The following is a 21622-nucleotide window of genomic DNA, read 5'->3' as shown; positions in this document are numbered from 1 at the left end:
TGACTAGCCCAAGCTCAATGGCAAAGCTGAAAGTAGAACCCACGTATCTTGACTCCCGGTCCTGTAGCCAATCTGCTAGGCCACACTGCTTCTCCAAGAACAATCATTCTTCTCTCTCTTAACAAGAATGCTGCACCAATGATGTGCAATGTCCTGCAACAGCTTCAAACTTTTAACAGTTCTCACTCTCTCCCCCTTCTTCTGTGCTGTGTGTGCGCGCAGGTGCGTGTGTGTGTGGGTGGGTGGAGTGGGGAGAAAGAAAAACTGGGACACAAGACTAATGTGGAAAAACCAGGGCAGGTGATAAGTCTGGCTGCAAAGGTGTAAACCATATGGACAGAGGCCCTGGTGATCTGACACATCTGAATGAGAACCATCCACACAGATCTGCATGGCAAGGAAACAAACTCCAACCTGCTCATATGTGTATGCAGCGTAGCTGTAGCTGTGCTGGTCCCTGGATATTAAAGAGACAAGGTGGGGGAGGCAATATCTTTTATTGGACCAACCTCTGTTGGTGAGAGAGAAGCTTTCAAGTTACACAGAACTCTTCTTCAGGTCTGGGAAAGCTACTCCCAATGTCACAGCACCGTGCATTTTGCTGTGATGCTCGGAGAACCTTTCCCAGCTCTGACAAAGAGCTTGGTGTGGCTTAAAAGCTCGTCTCTCTCACCAACAGAAGTTGGTCCAAGAAAAGATACCACTTCCCTCACCATGTCTCTCTAATCTGCCCATATAGCATCTGTACCAGTTTGGGTATCTATGTTTTTTTAAGTTAATACATTTCTCAACTGACTTAAACAGAACAACATACCCCCCAAAAAGGTATTTCTCAGAAATGTGAGCTCTCTGCCTCTCTTGCTGTACAATAATTGAACAGACCATGACTGGCTAGCCTTTTTTCCAGACATATTTTAAACACAGACATCTTCAATGCATTAACTCTGGTTATTGATTTATTTTTCAGTGTACAAATTGCTGTTGCTTGGGACAGGGTGGAGATGGTTTTTGGAAGGAGAAGACGACTTTGTAAACATCACCACTGGGAAAGAGTCAGTCAGACCTTCTGGGGTCATTCTTTACATTTAAAAAAAAAGTCATTTGCTTTGATGTAAGGGATGGGAGTTTGTCTTTTAAAAAATACAGATTTTTCTCAATGCTGAAGAAATCACTGTGGGAGAAGGGGTTAGATTAGGAACAATTTAAGCATCTCATTAAGTCTGTCTATAGAACGCATTGCACAAACACCAGTGCTGTCATTAAACACTCTCCTTTGATCCCATGTCAAAGCTCATATTGTAATGAGTAATATTTCAATTAGCTGAGGCTTGGTAAAGTGATCTCTCATCTCTCAGGCCGTTTCTGTGTTCAAAGCTGAGACAGGGAAAGAGGGAACATGGAAGTAAAGGTTCTGTAGTGATGACCTTCAGAAATGGGACATTTTGTACCAAATTCAAGCCTGGCGTAAAGTGGATGTAACTACGTTTGACTTCCCGGTTCTTGTGCTGCATTTCCCCCTGTACTGTTTAGCCACATGGCAGCATGGAGTCCAAGGTGGATGCTGCACTGGTGGAGCTGCTGTCCTGCGTTACCTGCCCTTGCCTCCTCTCCCAGCTATCCTCAACACTCTCTACTGACAGAGCACTGAGTCCTGCAAGAGGCTGAGTGCCATCTGCGTGGTACTGAGCACCTGCAGCTCCCACTGCACTCAATAGGAGTTGAGGGCTTTCAGCACCTATCAGGAAACACTCATCAAATGGGAGGATTGGGCCCAAAGAACCATAATGGTAGGAAAGACTCCTCTGATCATCTAGCCCATGTCTCTGCCAGCACAGGAGTGTTCCTCATACTATATTTCCTCATGCTTTTTGCTGTTTAGTTTTAAGCAGTCTTAAGCAATAGGTCTTCTGCCATTCCCCACCAGAGACTATTTTACAGTCCAATACACCACACTGTCTGGAGCTTTTTGATGCTATTCAGCCTAAATGTTCTTACGAGGAATAATGAGATGAAATTAATTCCCTCTGTGACCCCTCCACAGAATTACACTCTCTTCTTGCTGCTTACACTCTACAGTTATCACATTCCCCCAAAGTCACCATACCAGACCAAGCTGCAACATACATAACTTTTAAAATCTTCTTTCTTCAATCAGCAAAGAGTCCTGTGGCACCTTCTAGACTAACAGTTTTGGAGCATAAGCTTTCGTGGGTGAATAAAGCTCATGCTCCAATACGTCTGTTAGTCTAGAAGGTGCCACAGGACTCTTTGCCGCTTTTACAGATCCAGACTAACATGGCTACTCCTCTGATTGTTTTCTTCAATCAGTTCCTCTCACCCTCTAGGACTTCTCCAATTAGTCAATTTCTAGTGCCCAGAACTGACCACCAATCCCCTCAGAGCTTATCACAGTCACATTGCTGATCTGCAGCCTGATGCCTTTGCACCCAAAGCCCCAAATTGCACAGGCCTTTTTTGCTGTCATATGACATTGCAAACACACCTAACTTGCTGTCACTCTCAACCTTAGGTCACTTTCATCACCACAATGGCACTCTAGGTTTCTCCTTCCCATACTCTGCATCATTCACCACTTCCCGCCCAGTCGAATCTTATTTCATTATTTTTGGATCATGTTTATGCCTCCCTAGGTCCCTTTGGATGATCTATCTAGATATTTATGTAGCCTTCAGCATCTCACAATCAGTAAGGAATTTTATCCTCACAACACCCCTGTGAGCTAGGTCTCTTCTAACCCAACTTTGCAAATGGGGACCTGAGACCCAGGGCAAAGTCAAGCGGCTGGAAGTGAAAGCCAAACAAATAATTTGAGTTGGAAAGAAGGCACACATTTTTGACAGTGAGGGTGATTAACCATTATAACAAACTATCAAGGGAAACAGTCAATTCTCCATCTCCTGAAGTCTTTGAATCATGACCAGATGCTTTTCTGGAAGATGTGCTTTAGCTAAACACAAATTACTGGGCTCAATACAGGGGTAATGAGGTGGAATTCTATGGCCTGTGTTATGAGGCCTTAAAAACATATGAATCTATTAAATGACTTGCCCACATTCACACAGGGAGTCTTTGCCTGAACCAGAACCCTGATCTTTTGAGATCCAGTTCAGTGCCCTCCCCACTAGTCCATCTTTCCTATGCCATCACTGTTTTCTCACTGATATTGATGACCCTTCCTAGTTCAGCATCATCTGAAAATTTCATTAGCATAACCATTTCCAGTTATAAGGCAATTGCAGTTCTGGAGGAACATCTTTCCCACAACTCATTAAAGCAAACTCCTGCTTCCTGTGTGGATCTGAGAGTTCCAATGGTATTTTTTCAATTAGAAACCTAGGAGAATGTTACAGTATCATCTGGCTATTTATACAGTACTGGTTTATATAAACTGTACTGCAGTAGGGGGATGAATCATACCTGCTACACTATGACTATATGCAGATAAATCAGGCAGTTTGCAGTATCCCAGAAATGCATAACCCAAGGCAATTAACTGATATGCAGCAAGCAATAGGAAGAAAGGCTTCAGCATCAATTGCTTCAAAGGCTGGGTTACCACCATAAGTCCAATCACCATTCTTCTACTGCAGTGGGGCAAGGGCTCTCACCTGGCCCCTGGGGGTTGGCTGGCCTGCCTCCCTCCCTTTTTACAAGAAGTCTGACAAGATGATCACAGTGGTCCCTTCGGGCCTCGGAATCCATGAACTATAATGTGTGTGGGTGAGAGTTAGTTGCTTTTTTATTACTTTGAAATGAAGACCCCAAGTACTCTGATACACTGATTGGTAAATAGTCTGGTTTCACTGAAGCATCCGTAAATGCCTGGATATCCTCTGCTTAAATGCTACTTTGTACATTTCTTGTAGCATGGCTGTTTGGTGACTAGTCACAACCTACCTAGCAGTGCAAAGGGGTGGCCTCTATTCCTCCTCTCATGTAGCAGAAGAGAACACCACAGTAATAACAACAAACACCACCACTAATATTTTCATTTCCAAAGCACCTTCCATGCGAGGATCTCACAGCACTTCACAAACTGACTGAATTAATCCCAACAAGCCCCCTGTGATGTACTGCTGGTATTATGACCTTGTAGCAGACTGCAGACTCACTGGTGCAGCACCTCCTGCGGGTCATTTGGGAATTAGCTCATCTAGCAATCAGAGCGCCTCCTGCTGGCCAGTGTGTCTCCTGCCTCAGGCCCCCGTGTCCTTCCTGGACCCCAGTGCCCTTTACCTCAGGGTTCTGCCCCAACAGTACCCCCACTCTCTGGGTCTCTCCTCCCAGGAGAACCCCCAACCCTCTAAGTCCACCTTGTCTCAGTGGCTACTGCCAGTCATCATCTAGCCCCCATTCACTGGGGCAAACTGCAGTCTGCAATGGCCACTCATCATTGGCAAGGGGGTAGGACCTGCTGCCTTTGCCTATCCACAGGCTGCCCCTCTGCAGCCCCAGTACCTTTCGAAGGCCTTCAACAAGGCCTGCAGCCTGGGGGTTTACCAGGCTGGAGCTCCCCAGCTCCCTTTGCCCTTCCCCAGCACTGCTCTACTTCAGGTACCTTGCTCCTCTAGACTGAGACTCCTTCAGCTCCTGGGCCAGAGCCCTAATTGAGCTGGCCACACCTGTGGTCAGCTACTCACTCAGCTACTCTCACTTCTTTTCCCAACTGCAGCCCTCTCCACTGCTTCTTTTAAGCCCTGCCTACTGGAGAGGGGCAGCTGCCCCACTACAGACCCCCAATACACAGATGGGAACACTGAGGTGCTGCATGTCTCAGAAGAAATCAGCAGGAATGTCATTCCAGCAGCTTAACAACAGTTGATCTAGGTGTGCACGAAAGACCTAAAAAGGGGCAGTTGCTTTTTGTTCAGTGGACTGATCAGCTTCTGAAAAACCGATGACACCCTACTGCTCCCATCAGCATGGCCTATAGGATTATGTACAACATAATGGCTAACCTTCTCCAGGATGTTGCACAGTACCCACATCAATGCTATTCCAGCTGACTCCTACTGCCATAGCTGGAGGTTTTATTCAATGTTTTAAAATGGACCTTCTCCAGCCTCAGCACTTGCAGACTAGGACATCATTCAGAAAGCAGGAATGGGAGCTGGGTGAGAATGGGGATCAGGAGCCATCTCCAGCTTTTTCCATTGCATGGAGCACTTAGGGACACCCCCCTCCTGCCACTCCTTGCTTCTCAAACCATGTCCCCCTATGAACCTCTGGGAAGAGCTCCAACCAGCACCCGTGATCCACAGAACACAGTTTGAGAGCCACTGTCCCCCTCTCTCTGACTGCCAGGTTGCAGCAGAGCTATCACAGATGTGATATTTGAAAGACAACTGAGGGGGCTTTACGGTAATTTACCTAACAACAGGAAATAACGTATACACTAAACACCGTGCTGATGCTGCTGTAATCCAGCTCAGTAGTCTCAGTCTCTGCAACTGGTTCCTGCCCCAGAATGTGAGAGTGCCTCTCCAAGAGCCAGCTGGAAATGTGGCCATGCAGAGCATCCCCCACAATGAGCGGTAACTTTACAACTTCCTGCTGGACACAGCCCTTTAGAGCACACAGCAGACCAATTGGGTCCTGGCTGAATTTAATCCCAACCCAATGAAAGGGGACTGAAGTGAACCACATCCATTATCCACCCACTATAAAGGAGAAACCCAATGCTTTACTGAATGTCACCTTTCCTCAGTGATTGCTACCAAATGCCAGTAGAAGCCTAACGTGCCTTCCAGCAGGAGAACTCTGCTTGGCAAGCAAGGTTTGGAATTTCCAGAGCTCCTTCCTTCAGTTCTGCACCTGCAAAGGTTTTGATTTGTTTTCTCTTTGCCTCAGAGAAGCCAATGGAGCACACACAGAAAATCATCAGATGAAGTATCAACCGCAGTGGTGGAAAGAATCCTCTCCTACCTATCGGAGAAGGCTGTTTAGCTAGCATATTGTGCCGTCAATCACACCTCCAGGATTTACCATCTGCCAGCTAGATTAAACATGCTCACTGCCCCGTTTCAGCATTTAAATCAGAACATTTCATCCTGTCTACAAAAATATTTATCAGCTACGGAGAAGCTTGCAGCTATTCCCTCCTAATAACACCCTGATCCCACTCCCCTCAAAAAAGCCTTTAGTTTAGCATGTCAACTAACTAAAACCAGCAGAAAACATGATGGGGACATGGGAATTATCACAGCTATGCACGTGTATGGGGGGAGGCTGTTTAAAAGGCATCACGTTCGCTCTGATATAAAAGTACAGCTTCATGCACATAAGTGCACAGCAGGAACGCCACATGGTAAATGTGGCCATCGCACCAGCCTCAATGCCTGCTCCTTGACATGAGAAAAAGTCACCTGGACCAGGCTAGACACAAACACTGCTGGTTGGATCCTGGCGCTGCTATGGCCTTAACAACAGTCTCAAAACCTGGTATATTTTGATTATTTGTTCTGTTCTTCCTACAACTGCTCACTGGTCCCCTGGCATGGGTGGAGGGAGCAAAGAGAACTCTGAAAGCAGCACAGTCAAACCCTCCCCCAAAGCAGCGCCTGCTCAGGCTCAAAGCTAGTGTCCGGGTCCTGGCTACAACAAGTGGCTGTCTGCTCCCCTCCCTGCTCATTCTCTTCTAGCCTCTTCTCCTGCACAGCACAGGCAGGGAAGACATTAATGATATTGCCTCAATGCTCAAACCAGGAAGCTCCTCATCTGACCCAGACAGTGTTCTCTGATTCCACCACCACAATGGATGACTCTTCCAAAATCAGATTGTTCAAGTGAATGATCACAGGCCGCAGGAGCATTAGCGAGTATGAAAGAGGAGACAAACCAAGAGGAAGCACGGTGAGAGCTGGATGCCTTGGTTCTGACATGCTCCTCAGCTAGCAGATTCTTGCTAAGTTGTCGCAAAGATGTACCAGCCCAGGCACCAAGTCAATTCACTTGCCCTTTATAAAGGTGATGGCTGGAATTTTTTTAAAATTGTGTTTGACTTGCTCGCTCGCTAGTCCATGGGAATGGCTGAGTGACATTTGGCAAAGCTCAGTTGAAACCAAAAATATAGTGGGCCCAATTCATCCTAATAGCTTCACTGGGTTTACATCAGAAATTAACTGGGCCCAGGGTGTATTGCCCTAGCGGTACAGTGAGAGGAAAGCGATTAGAAGAGAAATCCCAACAAACAGACTACAAGAGCAAGTTTGCACCCAGGGCCATCCCTAGCCATTTTGGTGCCCTACACAGCCCCCACAAGGATGTCTGTGTGGGGCCCCAGGCCTCTGCAGGGAGGGGCGGGGAGCAGGAGCAGGCTTCGGGGGCAGTGGGGAACTGCCCCCCCAGCACAAGCCGGCAGGGCGGAGCGGGTTGGGGCCAGGTCACGCCACTTCCTGCTGCCTGGTGTGTGCAGGGCAGCCAAGCCCGACCCCGCGCTCACGGGGGGTGGGAAGTGGAGTGACCTAGGCCCAGCCCACTCCGCTCTGCTCCCCTGGCTCCCAGGCTTGGGGGCAGGGGGGAACCGCCCCCCAGCACTTACCAGCCATGCGGCTGGGAGCCAGGGGAGCGGAGCAAGCTGGGGCCAGGTTGCTCCACTTAACGCCGCCGGTGATTGAAGGCCTGATCCCTGCTGCAGTTCTTAGGAGAGTGGGGGCAGAGCGGGGGAAGCGGAGGGTGGAGCAGGGGCAGGGGCCATGGGGAAAAGGTGAAGCAGGGGCTGGAGCAGCATGCAGCTGTGTAGGGCACCAGAAAATTTGGTGCCCCAAATTTCCTGGTGCCCTATGCAGCTGCATACTTTGTGTATGGGTAGGGACAGCCCTGTGTGCACCATATCCCAACTACTCTGACAGACCATTCCTCCTGTAACCTAGACCCTGATCACATCTCACCAGCTCACTCTTATGCTATACATGCCAGAATGGGCACCTGCTAACGACCGCTCCTTCTGAATTCTACACTAGGCCTTCATGAATGGGAGACTGAAAGAGTTATTGCAATTTGTATTTACAAAGGGTCACGTGCTTGATTATACAATCATTTCAGAAAGTCCCAAGTGTCAGGACGAAACAGGTTCGTTTGTGGGGTGGTTAACGCCAGCCCAGAATCTCAAGTACAGCATTTCAGGACACACTGGAAACCACACAGGCAGCATTCAGGCTCGCTGCAATGGTTACAGATAGACGGGGGTCCAGGTAGGCAGAACTCACCTCCATGCAGTGTTTACAGAAAGACCAGATTGCAAGGAGGAAGCACTTGCGTTTGTTCAATAGCTACAGACAGACCAAAACTCCACAATAAGGTGTAGACAGCACTCACCCTTGTACAATGCCTACAGACAAGTCAAGCCCTGCAGGACACATACCTATGCAGGCTGGAGAATGCAAGTGCATTTGTGCATTTGAAACTGAGAATCCATATTCTAGGTAGGAAACACTTACACCTGTGCACTGATCAGAGACAGGCCATGTGCTTTTGCAATGGTTCTGGTTCAGGAAGGCAGCAGATATTCTCATGCTTTAGAGTTACAGACAGCACTGTGTCTCAACAGGCAGCACACATGCTTATAGAAAGGCTAAGGTCCTGGGAAGCAGTGCACATACTAGTGCAATGGTTATGAGCAGCCCAGACTCTCTACAGCAACCAAAAGAGCTGAATGATTTTGCTGCCCCCCCAACCCTCCAATCACAATTCTGTCACTTAAGGATTCAGCTTTCTAACTGGGGTCACCCTGATGGGCACACACGCCTCATGCCGGGACTCGGAAGGACTCATCGCACATGAGCAGGAAGGGAGAGAGCATTGCTCACTGCATGAGTTACATTCCAGAGAGATTCGGACTCTCAAGGGCTATTTATTTACTTGGATGCAATCAGAATCAAAAATCAAACCTGACCATTAACACCGAGAGCTGCTTCCCACTCAGCAGCATCCTTTTAGGGAGCCAGGGCTTAACATTCCTCAGGCTTCAGAAAGGAAACAACACCAAACAGCCCTCCACTCAAACAGTCTAATGCAGGTGTCTTGCTGCAAACCCCCTCTCACCTGGATGCCCAGAATGGCATGTTCTTACACATGCTGATGTCTTTGAGTGGCAGTGTGCCCTGGGTCCCATTCGCCACTATTCACTCTCACTGTGGCAAGCTCAGTGCTTGGAGAAAATGTCTCTGACTCGACATCCTGGGGAGCGGGACCCCATGCCAGCGGGCTGCACCACCGGACCTCCCACTTAGGAAAGAATGCCAAAAACACAAACTGGCTGGCATTGGAGCCCTCTAGGTGGGTGCCTGTTACCCCGTTTGCTCACTCACCTGCCAATGCTCCGGTCCCTTTCTTTCAGTCTCTCCTGATTCCCCTTCTTGGAAGGATCAGTTCATTTCAGAAAATGTTTCAAACAAACAAACAAACAAACAACACCCCCCTACACACACGCGCGCACGTGCGCGTGTGCACGAGTGCTCCGTCACAGTCAATCACTCATGCTGGGAATAGCGTCCGTTGGTCCCTGTCCCCACTTTGCAACTGCCAGATCCCCCCTCGAGCCTATCCTGCCTACGCATCCCCCACACGCGCCGGCCCTTCCTCCTCATTCGCCACCTATAGTTCCCTCGCCCATCACCTCGGTTCTCTCGCTCTCAGCTCGACTTTTTTTTTTTCAATCTTGTTTCTATAGAAACGAGATTAGCAGAGGGGGATATAAAACAGGCCCATGTGACTCAGATTCCGACACTAAAGAATCTCTCTCCCTCTCTCTGTCTGGCTCACTCTCACTGGTGTTTTACATAACAACAAGTCATTGTGCAGACTCAAAAAAAAAAAAAGGCAAAGAGAGAAAGTCAAAAGCAAAGGATACCGTCAGCTCAGCAGCAGGGCCTGTGGGGGACCGGCTGCTAGCTCCCTGCTTCTCAGAAACTCAGAGCATAACCTGCAGGAAGTCAAAAAACACTCTTGGACTCAGCTTTTGACCAATTCCACTGCCGGGGGCATATCCAGAGATGAAACCACTTGGCTACAACATCCTCTTATCTGTGGCATACCAGCTTCCCATAGAAACCTGGTCTGACAACTCCCTTCCCCCTGGAAATCTGAACACCCAACAAAAAGATGTGGGTGATGAGAACATAAGAACGGCCATACTGGGTCAGACCAAAGGTCCATCTGGCCCAGTATCCTGTCTTCTGACAGTGGCCAATGCCAGGTGACCCAGAGGGAATGAAGAGAACATGTAATCTTCAAGTGATCCATCCCCTGTCGCCCATTCCCAGCTTCTGGCAAACACAGACTAGGGACACCATCCCTGCCCATCCTGGCTAATAGCCATTAATGGACCTATCATCCATGAATTTATCTAGTTCTTATTTGAACCCTATAAGTAATAAAAAGTTAATGGGCTAACAAGAGGGAACCATTGGTAGCCTACTTATTCTGTAGGCACCAATGGCCAACCCCAGCCATTGCCCACCATGCTCCTCTCCGTGGGCTGCAGGCGTAGCTAAATGAGGCTTGGCCTGCGGATGGGTTAGGGACATCAGATCCCGGCACTGACTCCGATGGAAGAACTCACCAGCACTACTTCCTGAAATACCTAATTTCCCATCCATTTGCTGACCTGACTCAACCCTGATTAGCTTGTAAGTTCCAATGATATCATAGCCTGAGGTCTGGCTGCAGGCTATTACATGAAGTGCTTTCTCCTCCTTGTGTGTCATGTTATCGAACTGCAGAATTGTCAAAATAAGTGCTTCTTTACCATGCTGATGTGCTCAGGGTAGATTGGACAGACAGAACAGTAGTTGGCAAACTATATGCAGAAATAGTTGGTCCCAGAGTCTTCAGCCGGTACAATCTTCTCAGGGTACAATCTTGGAGGGTGTATCAATGTGTCCTGTGTTATAACATATGAAGTTGGGTGGGACTGCAGGAAAAGGAAGCTAAGGGCTTTTGCACCAATATGCTTAGGGCGAGTTTGCTATACAGTCAAGGAAGCAAGGCAAAGCAGGGCAGAGTAGGATCATACTCTTTAAACTGCCTCAGAAGTTTAGATCAAAGGTCAAATAAGTTTAATGGTCTCACCTGAGTACCTGAGAGAAGCTGGTTCACATCACAAAGTAGTTAATTTGGTGCAGCTAAGCACAGCTGGCCGTTTCTGTTCAGGGGGAGTCCCAGACTGGAACAGGATTTATTCTGCAGGTTAGGAACAACTTGCACTTGGAGACTTCCTGAAGCCCAACAGTAAGTCCCAGGGATGCTGCAAGCTGGGAATTGGGTATATTGTGGATCTGCTGGGAGGTAGAGGGTGGGACTGGAACAGAGGGAGGAACAGCAAGGCAAGCCATAGGTGCACATGGAGAGCTGTGAAGGACTCAAGTGACTGGACTAGAGGGGTGCTGCAGCTCAGGAAACAGGTGCAGTGTGTGTATGGGAAGCCTGCACTATTCCTCTCTGTATCACCCTTGGCTCCAATTAGGGCTAAAAGTCGCATTTTATGAGTGCCCTAAAGTCACCCAGATAGATCGATCAGTCAGGGTTGCGAAGCCATGGTAACACATTAACCCCTTCCATGCCAGCAGAATGAGCCCTTCAGAGTCTATGAGCATAGAACAGATGCCCTACCTGCCCTTGTGTTTATTCACCACATACCCTGTGATCTGAGCAGTGTTTTATCAAAAGCAGCTTATTCCATTATCTCTGTATGGACACACAGCTAGTTAAACTGAATCCACGCTGGCCTCTGCAGAGATGGCTAAGTTAGACTTAACAAGATTTGGCTCTGAAACGCTGAGCTTTGTGAGGCACTCCAGGCCCCTTGCAAAGTCCTCGATTTAAAGTAGAATAATGGGGTCAGGAAAACTTCCACCAACAAACCAGCTCTCATACACATAGCTAATTATAGCTGGCATTATCAGGATGCATTACAATTAGCAAGTCAGTGGATACTATCTATTTCTGATCACAGACACCGGGCCCTTAGGTGCACCCGAGGGGAAGATGACGGGGGTGGAGGGACGGAGATACCTTACATGTAGGTCTAAAAATGTAGCGCAGCTGTGCTTGAGCATTACGGCAAAGTGGGTTTTAGAATGAGGATATTTATAACAAGGACCGGAAAATAAACTCATTGCAAAATTTCCATGCAGCTCCTGGTCTCCATACCTAGTGTTGTCAATTTCACACCCCTCCGGACCTGGGTGAAGTTCAGTGCTAAGACCCTCACCTCAACTTGGTTTGAAGGATTTATGTTGGCGGACAACGCAGCCTAAGGTCTCTAATACTGGCCTCTTCCTTCTACCCGACTTCCTCATGGCTTTGGTCTCAGCTGCCCATGCGGTTCACAAGCCCCTGCAGGTGGGCACATTACTTTGTTAACACCCATATTGGTTCCTGTCAGTGAAGCCCTTGTCTTGTCTCTCTTGGACTACATATAGGGAGTTAGACGTAATGAAGGAAATCCAACTCTGCATTCCCAGTTTGATTTCATTGCATGTACCCGTCACTCCTGGCTCTAGGGCATACACAATGAAAACTGCCCGGTCAATTAACTAATGTTGACTAGGGATAGACTCAGCCCAGGAAATGACATACAATGATAACCAGAGTTGGCTGAACTTTTTAGAACAAAGAACTTTATGAATTAAAGAATAAAAATGGCAACTTTATGAAAATTGAAATGTTTGGCAAAACCAAGCTGATTTCCATGCAGTTTTCAATTTTTGAGAGAAAAATTCAAAAAGAGACATTTTTGTATAATTTCAAATAGAAATTTTCCTTTTGTTTTGGTTTTCAAAAGCCAAACTGAAATTTTCAATTCAAACGCAAACAAATTTTTGTGTCATTTCCTTTAAAATTTGTTCAGTGAAAAAAATGAATTTTTCTTTGCAGAAATTAATTTGGAGATTTCAACCAGTTCTAAGAATAAGCATCCCCAGCCAGGGCTGGTTTAAGCAATGCTGGAGGTCCCTGAGGTACCAGTGAAGTGGGTCCCATGCTACATGACCCAAGATTCAGTGTACAACCTATTCTCATGACTCTGCCATCTCTAACACTGTCTAGCCTAGCTGCATCTGTCTTAGCTATTTCTAAGGACCCCAGAGCAGAGGCATTACTGGTGAGTATTAGGGGAGTAGTGGATGGAGGCTGGACAGAAGGGGAAGAGGAGAGAAACATGTGATTTGCCCCGTTAGAGCCTAGGTGCTAGGGAAACCCATCCTTATTCTATAGAGGGCTCATGTTGCTTTCCCCACAGAGCTCTGAGTCAACAAGAAGCAGCTCTATTCTATATTACGCAACAATGGAGCACAAGCTGTTAAATCCCCCCCAGCACACTGCCCCGATGGGGCAGAGTCCTTCTGGCTTGCAGGAGCACCCTGCAGCTTTAGGTTTGGCACCACTGTTCTGATCCCATCCTCACTCCCCCAGGGAAAATCCTGACTGAACAGCTAGTCTATACCATGCCTTCCTGGGCTCTGCTGAAGTCCTGAGGGAAGCGTGTTTTCACAGGGCACGGTGCCTTCCACCAAGAATACCATGCTCCAAGTCTCCAGCTGGGTAGTACTAGGGCTCATTAGCACAAGAACATGGGCTGACCCCGGCTGACACGAGGGTGCATAGGGAGGGAAGTGGCGTTACCGGAAATTCTAAGAGGAAAGATAGAGCGAGAGTCACCAGCATATCGACAAGCAAGGCTCAAAACCACCTGGTGTGGGACTCCTGAACTGCCTTGCTGGAAGGAAAACCCCAGAGTGTGGCTCTCAGACTCCTGGGCCACCACGCAGAGACAGAGCCTCAGAGATAGTTGGTGGCAACAAGGCTCACAACGAAGTGCTGAGTGATGCTGACAGGAATGACAGTCCCTGGCAGATTCACTTTGCTGCGAAGTTCAGATGGGAACTGTGTGGTGCCCTTTCCAGCCCATGCTGACCCAGGGAAGTGACCCAAGCCCTTTGATCAGCAGCAGGAACAAAGAAGAGTACACGTTCAACTGACAACTCCCCATCGCTCCGATTCTCCCTGGGCTTGAAAACCATATCCGCTCATAGCTGATTCCGGAGCCACCCTGAGCTGGACTGTCCCATGGTGACAGAACAGTGGCGAGGAGGAGCAAACGAGGAGTAAGATGGAGAAGCAGAAAAGATGGGGTGGGGGGAGAGGGCAGAGAAGAGGATGAGTCCTGAGCTGGACTGCTGCTGATTGCAAAACTTCTTGATCTGTAGGTACAGCTGCATAGGCCATCTAGTCCAGCATGCCATGTCCAATAGCAGCCAGTGCCAGTTGCTTCAGAGGAAGGTGCAAGAAACCCTACAGTTCTGGGATAACTGGACAAAGTTTCCCCCTGACCCCAACAGGTAGAAGTTGACTTGTGCCATGAGGAATGAGGGTCTCTATCTCTTCATGTTTATTTCCAATCTTTATTATTGTAACTATGGATGTTCTTATTTCCCATATAAATGTCCAGACCTTTCTTGGCCTCAAATATACATTGTGGCAGTGAGTGCCACAGGCCAATGGTGCGTAGCATGAAAAAACATTCCTTTTTAATCAGTTTTGTGTTTAATTCCAGGTTCTCTCCAAGGTTGTCCATCATCTCAACATCTCCCATTATTCTGCTCAAGAGATGCTATTAAGTGTGCTCTAAATATGCTTAGAACATAGGAAAGGTATACAGGCCCCAAACTGAGGGGCGTAAAGCAATGTCATGGCAAGTGCTGCAAGTACCAGGCTCCTGCAAGGATGTCCAGTGCACATTCTCCCTGGAAGTGTGTAGTAGGAAAGCTATTTAAAAGGCTTGGTCCTTGAGGGTCAGAGGCGGCCAACGTCTGAAGCTATGAGTTCTGTCTCACTTTATTCTGCTCTAAGTCTCAGTTTCCCTTTTCCCTGGCAATTAAAATAGAAGGGAATCGTTTCTGTCTGTCTCTCCTTGCATCACACTGAAAGTCACAAGAATACTCCCACCCTACTCCTCATGACTCACCTCCAAAGTACAGCCTTTTTGCCAGGGACATCATCTCCAAATGCAGCCTCTGTCCCAGAAAAACTGGGATCACCAGCCAGGCTGGCTGCTCTGAAAGAAATACCAGAGGCATTTAGTAGATGAGAAGCTGGCCAAGTACCAGCTGGCCTGTAGCACAACACAAGCCAAGGGGAACCAGGCCTGGAGCGGTGGGTAGGCACATGGACTAGCAGCAAGAACTCCAGATCAGAGAATTTAACTTCACCAGCATTTTCAATACTAAAGGTCTGTATGTTGAAAACATGCCTGGGATAACAGACCAAGACAGAATTACACAAGCCTGCCAGAAGCAGAGGAGGCCAATGACTCTTCTGCTTTCTTTGAGGCCTTCACAGTAGGATACTCTGGCCTACAAGGCTCCACAAGCTAAGCAGAAGGAGGATTTGCAACAAAACCTGAAGCTGATAGGTGGGAATGAGAAGGGATCCTGCAAGTGATAAGAAATCACCAAATACATGTGCAGAACATTTTTCTTCCCAGACATAAAAGGCATTACACAGGCAGTGAGAAGGATCTGCAGGTTGCAAGGAGAAAGTTTTAAGACGAACCCTTGTGTGTCCAGAAAGCTCTGACTGACTTTTCAATGTTAAAATGTAATTTTGTCAAGGGAAGGAACTCAGCATCAGTGGAAGAACCAAGGCAAAAGTCCCCAGAGACAGATGAAGGAATGATGAAGAAACCAAGCCTGTTAGCTACAGCAGCAAGAAAGCTGGAACCTGAGTAGCTTGGCAGCTGTCGGTGTGAGTTCTAATGATTTAACTCCTTTCCCCATTCCTCCGGAATGTGTATTGTGTGCTGCTTCAGTTGTGTACACCGGAGTTCATGCAAATGTTAGCCAGGAATGGCTGGGCGGGTGGTAATATATTGAAGCTTAGAAAGACAGTGATTAAAGCTCAGACTTCTTGCCTTGTTAGGCATAGGAGGCCTTTTGGAGATTCCTTTCTTTGTTGTTGTCAGCAACCTTTTCCTTTGGAAAAGAAACGCCAGCAAGAAGGAAATGAACTGACATGCCAAACAGCAAGAAGATTCATTATTCCCAAATCAGAGACTTTGTGCCCATTGGAATGAACAGCAAAGCTTCCACTGATTTCAATGCGGGTGTGTTATATTTATACCAACTTTACTGCCCCTTTACGTTTCCAGAGCAGTGATCAGGGACTTTAGCATAAATGAGAATCAGGTCCAATCGAGTTGCTCGGTGTTGCCAACTCCGGAGATTTTATCGTAAGTCTCACGATAGAGTGTTTTTCTTAGAACTCCAGCGTTGCAATCCTAGGGCTATGTGAGAATCTCAGTTTTCATTTTAAAAAAAGGAAGTTTCTAGCCCTCATGGCTTCGGGAAAAGGACTGAAGTCATGACCTGAGTGTGATCTAAAGCTCAGAAACCAAATGATAAATCCAAACCCCCCAACATGTACATATAGTTAAAAAAATCTCGTGATTTTTCAGCCACTCTAGGGATTGTTTGGGGCCTAATTTTTGAATGCTTGCAAGTGGCAATACTATATGGGACTTACTGCAGTGAGCAGTGCCACTGATTCAGGACAGACCTCAAGAGAGGAGGTTACTTACCTATAACTGGAGGTTCTTCAAGATGCGTGGTCCCTATTTGTATTCCATACCTGGGTACACGCACACCATATGCCTGAATCCAGAAGTGTTTCTCAGCAGTGCCCACTGAGCTGCACGTGCGACATGTGTCCCCTTATGCTCGCAGCTGAGGGTATAACAGGTTGTGCAGGTCGACACCACTCCAGTGTCCTTCTTACTACTGAGTAATCCAATCCTCAGCAGCGGGGATGGAGAGCAGATATTGGAATACAGATAGGGACCACACATCTTGAAGAATCTCCAGTTACAGGTAAGTAACTTCCTCTTCTCCTTTGAGTGATAGTCCCTATGTGTAGTCCATATTTGGGTGATTAGTGAGCAGTGAGCAGTGTGGAGGTGGGTAACAGGATGCAATAGGACATGCAGTCTGCAGTACAGCCTGACCTACAGCAGCATCCGCAATCACTGCTTGGGCAATGGCGTAGTGGGATGTGACCACGTGGAGAGAGCATCAGGTCGCTGCATGACAGATGTCTTGTCACAAGACGTCCATGATGCAGGCTGATGTGGCTGCTTGTGTGGTGTGTGCCATGACTCCATGAGGCAGTGGGACACTGGATTGTGTATAGCATTCGTTTATGGACCTGGAGACCCATTTGGAGATTCATTGGGAGAAGAGGGCTTGGCCCTTGGATTGGTTGGCAATGGCCACAAATAGTTTTGGCTATGTTTGAAAGGAGCGAACCCTGTGGAGGTAGAAGGCCAGTGCACGGTGGTCGAGGGAGTATAGGACCCTCTCTGCGTGGAGAGATGCGAGAGGGCGCATGTTGCCAGCGCCTCAAAGGGTGTGGGCTTGAGTACTGTTGGGAAGGTATTGAGTAAACCCTTCATGAAATGGGCCGTGGGAGGGGGTGTAAACATGGAGGCACTATCTGCAGGGGAAAGAAAGGCACCAAGTGCTGCTGGGTGGACTCGTATAGAGCTGAGGGCAAGGCCAATGTTTTGATATTGAGAAGGTAGTCGAGGATGATAGGTATAGATATGATCTGTGGGTGGTGATAGCCATTAGTCCACAAGGTGAAGTGTTGCCACTTAGCTCAGTAGCAGGATCTGCTTTGGGTAAGGATATGTCCTCCTGCTTTGGGTAAGGATATGTCACACTGGAATGGAGCATGCTCCATTTACCCCATCCAAATATCAGGCTGTGAAGTGAAGGGGGCCCATCCCTGCCCCTGATCCTGTGTGAGGAGATCTGGGAGCATTCAGAAATGGAATGGTGAGCAGGTGGAAAGTCTCAGGAGGTCCATGAACCAGAACTGGCATGGCCACAATGGGGTTACAAGAATTATGGTAGCTCAGTCCTAGAGGATCTTGCGTAACACTTGTGGGAGGAGAAGAATGGGGGGAAAATCATAGCGGAGGCCACTCATCCAGGGATGGAGCATCAGCCTGCATATGCTCCTCTATGGTTCCCCTGGAACAACAAAGAAGAAGCTTTTGGTTTTCATGAGTGGCGAAGAGGTCCCATCATCAGGTGCTCCATTTGTGGAAGAGGAATCAGATTGTGGCATCGAGTAACTCCCACTCGAAGCTGATGTAGAGAGTCCTGCTGAGTGTGTCAGCCAGGGAATTCTGAGTGCCTGGGAGGTATGTGACTTGGAGCATTACGTGGTGTTTAGTGCACCAGTTCCAAAGGTGGATGTACTCAGAGCAGAGGGAGGGAGACTTGGCGCTGCCCTGCTTGTTGATGTACACAAGCGCTGAGATGTTTTTGGAGAGTAATTGAACATGACGGGACCAGATGAGAGGAAGAAACGCCTGACAGACGAAATGGACTGCCCTCAGTTCTAGCATCTTTATGTATATCCTGGCCTCTTGTGGCATCCAGATCCCCTGGGCCATGTGATGGTTTTGATGGGCTCCCCAGCCCACAAGGGAGGCGTCTGTTGCGATTGTGGCCTGCGGGGGAGAAGGGTGAAGGAGGTACTGACCACGACCTTGGAAGGATCCATCCACCATGTGAGGGAGTCCACCTGACTCAGGCTATGCGGCAGTAAGAGGGAAATAGAGCACTGTCTGTTATACCCTCGGCTGCGAGCATAAGGGGACGCACAATGCATGTGTAGGTCAACTGACACTGCTAAGAAACTCTTCCAGATTCAGGCACATGGCGCACATGTGCACCCAAGTATGGCATACATACAGGGACCATCACTCAAAGGAGAAGCTTGAATTCTCATTTGCACTGAGAACCCTTTACCTTTCTCTGGTGGTGTAAAATGCCCTTAAAGAGGGTGCAAATGAGAATCTGCTCCTGAGTATTTACCATGTGATTTATTACTGACTTAGATCATAGTGATTATAGAGTTAGTGATTCCTATCAACATATAACTTTCAGACATTAGACTGTTATGTGTTTCTGATCAGCGATGCAATAGTAGAGAGATGTATAAAACCCATAAAATGAAAAAGCTTTTTTTCTTTTAAAGGTGAAATCTTTGCTATTTTGCTGATTTTTATAAAGTCTATTTAATGTTTCCTTTTCTTGTTATTTTAAAATGATAAGATCAAGTACATAGTACTGCGGATTCCTTCCTAGCACGAGCACTGTGCTTCTGGGCTGAATTTTCCAAATTGGCCACCTAACTGTGCTTGCAATTCATATATCTATCTATACACTATTCCCAAGTCCCTTCTTGCCAGGAAATGTGAGATTTTCACAAGCTGTTGGGAAGGCAGATTTTGAAAGTGTGCCCTAGTGTAATTAAAGCTTTTATCATAATTAAAAGATACCAGTGACCTGGGAGAACAGCAAACTTCTGTCTCCTTATATCATTTTAATGGTTGACTGGTGGATTTGCCTGACCACTCACTCAGAGGGTTCAGAATTCCTGTGGCTGCTTTGACCATAGAATCATAGAATATCAGGGTTGGAAGGGACCTCAGGAGATCATCTAGTCCAACCCCCTGCTCAAAGCAGGACCAATCCCCAACTCACTAGAGAGCAACAAAGCTACTCACTAGAGCAACAAAGGTTGACCTAGCATGCTAAAAGGCTTTGCCAACCTCAGCACATTTCCCATGTGCCAGCCGCATGCCTCTGAACATATCAACCAGATTTCCTCTACCGAGCAATTCAGTGCAAGTGTGAAGGAGCAGAAAATAAAGCCGGCAAGCAAAGGTAAAGACTTTATTACGACGGCAGAGGAATGAGGAGCTGCTGCTGGAATTTAAGGCTGTCACAAAACTGGCTAATCATACCAGAACTGCTAATGCACCTCCAAACTCAACTCCAACATTCCTCCTAGACCAGTCTACCCCACAGACCCCTCTGCAGATTGACTTCTGCCCTGACCCACAGCATCCCTGCTGTTCCACTATGGAGCCCTCAGCTCCACTGATGCACCACTGCGCTGGCATGCAGGACCACTACTGTTCAAGATTTAAGCCAACGAACAGCTCTACTGACGCATATTAATCCTGCAGCAACATACGTATCTTAAAATATTTCCAGTCACTCCATTAACAGGAAAAACCTTTGGGGGTGTTCTGCTATTGTTTAGTCTGAACCTAGTACTTGCAGTGGAGCCTCTTCTTGTTTTAAATGGCCGAGTGTCCAATGCTCCTCTCAGGAATGGAAAACCTTGTTATTCTGGGACTCCAGTCAGACAGAGTTTTCCAAGTTCAGGAAAGGAGTGATGTGGTTAAAGTGACTTGGCCACAGAGCCGCAATGGTTTTCCTTTTTGGACTGGCATCAACCTTCTTTAGTGGACCACACTGCCTAATATAATCAGTCACTATCTGGGACTCAGGGCAGGTGCCAGGAACTGTGTGTGTGTAACTGGACCGGGGAAAGGAGAATAGGTGAGGTACGAGCATATGGAAAGATATACGCAGAGAAAGGAGCAGAATGTAGTGACCTGGGAAGAGGCTGTGCTGGCCAAAAACATAGAAAAGGAAGGGAAGGCAGAGGAGAAAGGAGAGTGTTATAAAGAAATCATAGAAGATTAGGATTGGAAGAGACCTCAGGAGGTCATCTAGTCCAACCCCCTGCTCAAAGCAGAACCAACCAGCTAAATCATCCCAGCCAGGGCTTTGTCAAGCTGGACCGTAAAAACCTCTAAGGAAGGAGATTCCATCACCTCCCTAAGTAACCCATTCCAGTGCTTCACCACCGTTCTAGTGAAATAGTATTTCCTAATATCCAACCTGACCTCCCCCACTGCAACTTGAGACCATTGCTCCTTGTTCTGTCATCTGCCACCACTGAGAATAGCCTAGCTCCATCCTCTTTGGAACCCCCCTTCCAGTAGTTGAAGGCTGCAATCAAATCCCCCCCCCCCACCCACTCTTCTTTTCCGCAGACTAAACAAGCCCAGTTCCCTCAGCCTCTCCTAGTAAGTCATGTGCCCCAGCCCCCTGATCATTTTCCTTACTGTCTGCTGGACTCTTTCCAATTTGTCCATATTCTTTCTGCAGTAAGGGGCCAAAACTGGATGCAATACTCCAAATGTGGCCTCACCAGTGCCGAATAGAGGGGAATAATTACTTCCCTCGATCTGCTGGCAATGCTCCTACTAATGCAGCCCAATATGCCGTTAGCCTTCTTGGCAACAAGTGCACATTGCTGACTCATATCCAGCTTCTCATCCACTGTAATCCCCAGGTCCTTTTCTGTAAAACTGCCGCTTAGCCAGTCGGTCCCCAACCTGTAGTGGTGCATGGGATTTTTCCATCCTAAGTGCAGGACTCTGCACTTGTCCCCTCATCAGATTTCTTTTGGTCCTATCCTCCAATTTGTCTAGGTCACTCTGGAACCTATCCCTACTCTCCAATGTATCTTCCTCTCCCCTCAGTTTAGTGTAATCTGCGAACTAGCTGAGGGTGCAATCATCCCATCATCCAGATCATTAATAAAGATGTTGAACAAAACTGGCTCCAAGACCAAACCCCGGGGCATTCCGCTTGATACCGGTTGCCAACTAGACATCGAGCCATTGATCACTACTTGTTGAGTGTGACAATCTAAGCAGCTTTCTATCCAC

At 47.6% G+C, this 21622-nt stretch overlaps 1 protein-coding gene across 11 annotated transcripts in view; it reads right to left on the bottom strand.

Moving 5' to 3' along the window:
* LOC125644432 (ankyrin repeat and fibronectin type-III domain-containing protein 1-like) overlaps positions 1-21622 on the bottom strand; it is a 575682-nt gene that overhangs the window by 85473 nt on the left and 468587 nt on the right. For 2 of the 11 annotated variants that reach the window (XM_048868395.2, XM_048868399.2), the window contains exon 1: positions 9330-9644. The exons of the other annotated variants lie outside the window; for them this stretch is intronic. The gene's annotated coding sequence lies outside the window, so the exon portion shown is untranslated. Of the gene's footprint in view, positions 1-9329; positions 9645-21622 lie in introns of those variants that run through there. 11 annotated transcript variants of the gene reach the window in all.

This window comes from Caretta caretta, chromosome 10 (assembly GCF_965140235.1).
Source record: "Caretta caretta isolate rCarCar2 chromosome 10, rCarCar1.hap1, whole genome shotgun sequence".
Taxonomy (NCBI): Eukaryota; Metazoa; Chordata; order Testudines; family Cheloniidae; genus Caretta; species Caretta caretta.
Note: the sequence above shows the minus strand (reverse complement) of the source record. Positions and strands in the feature narration are given on the sequence as shown.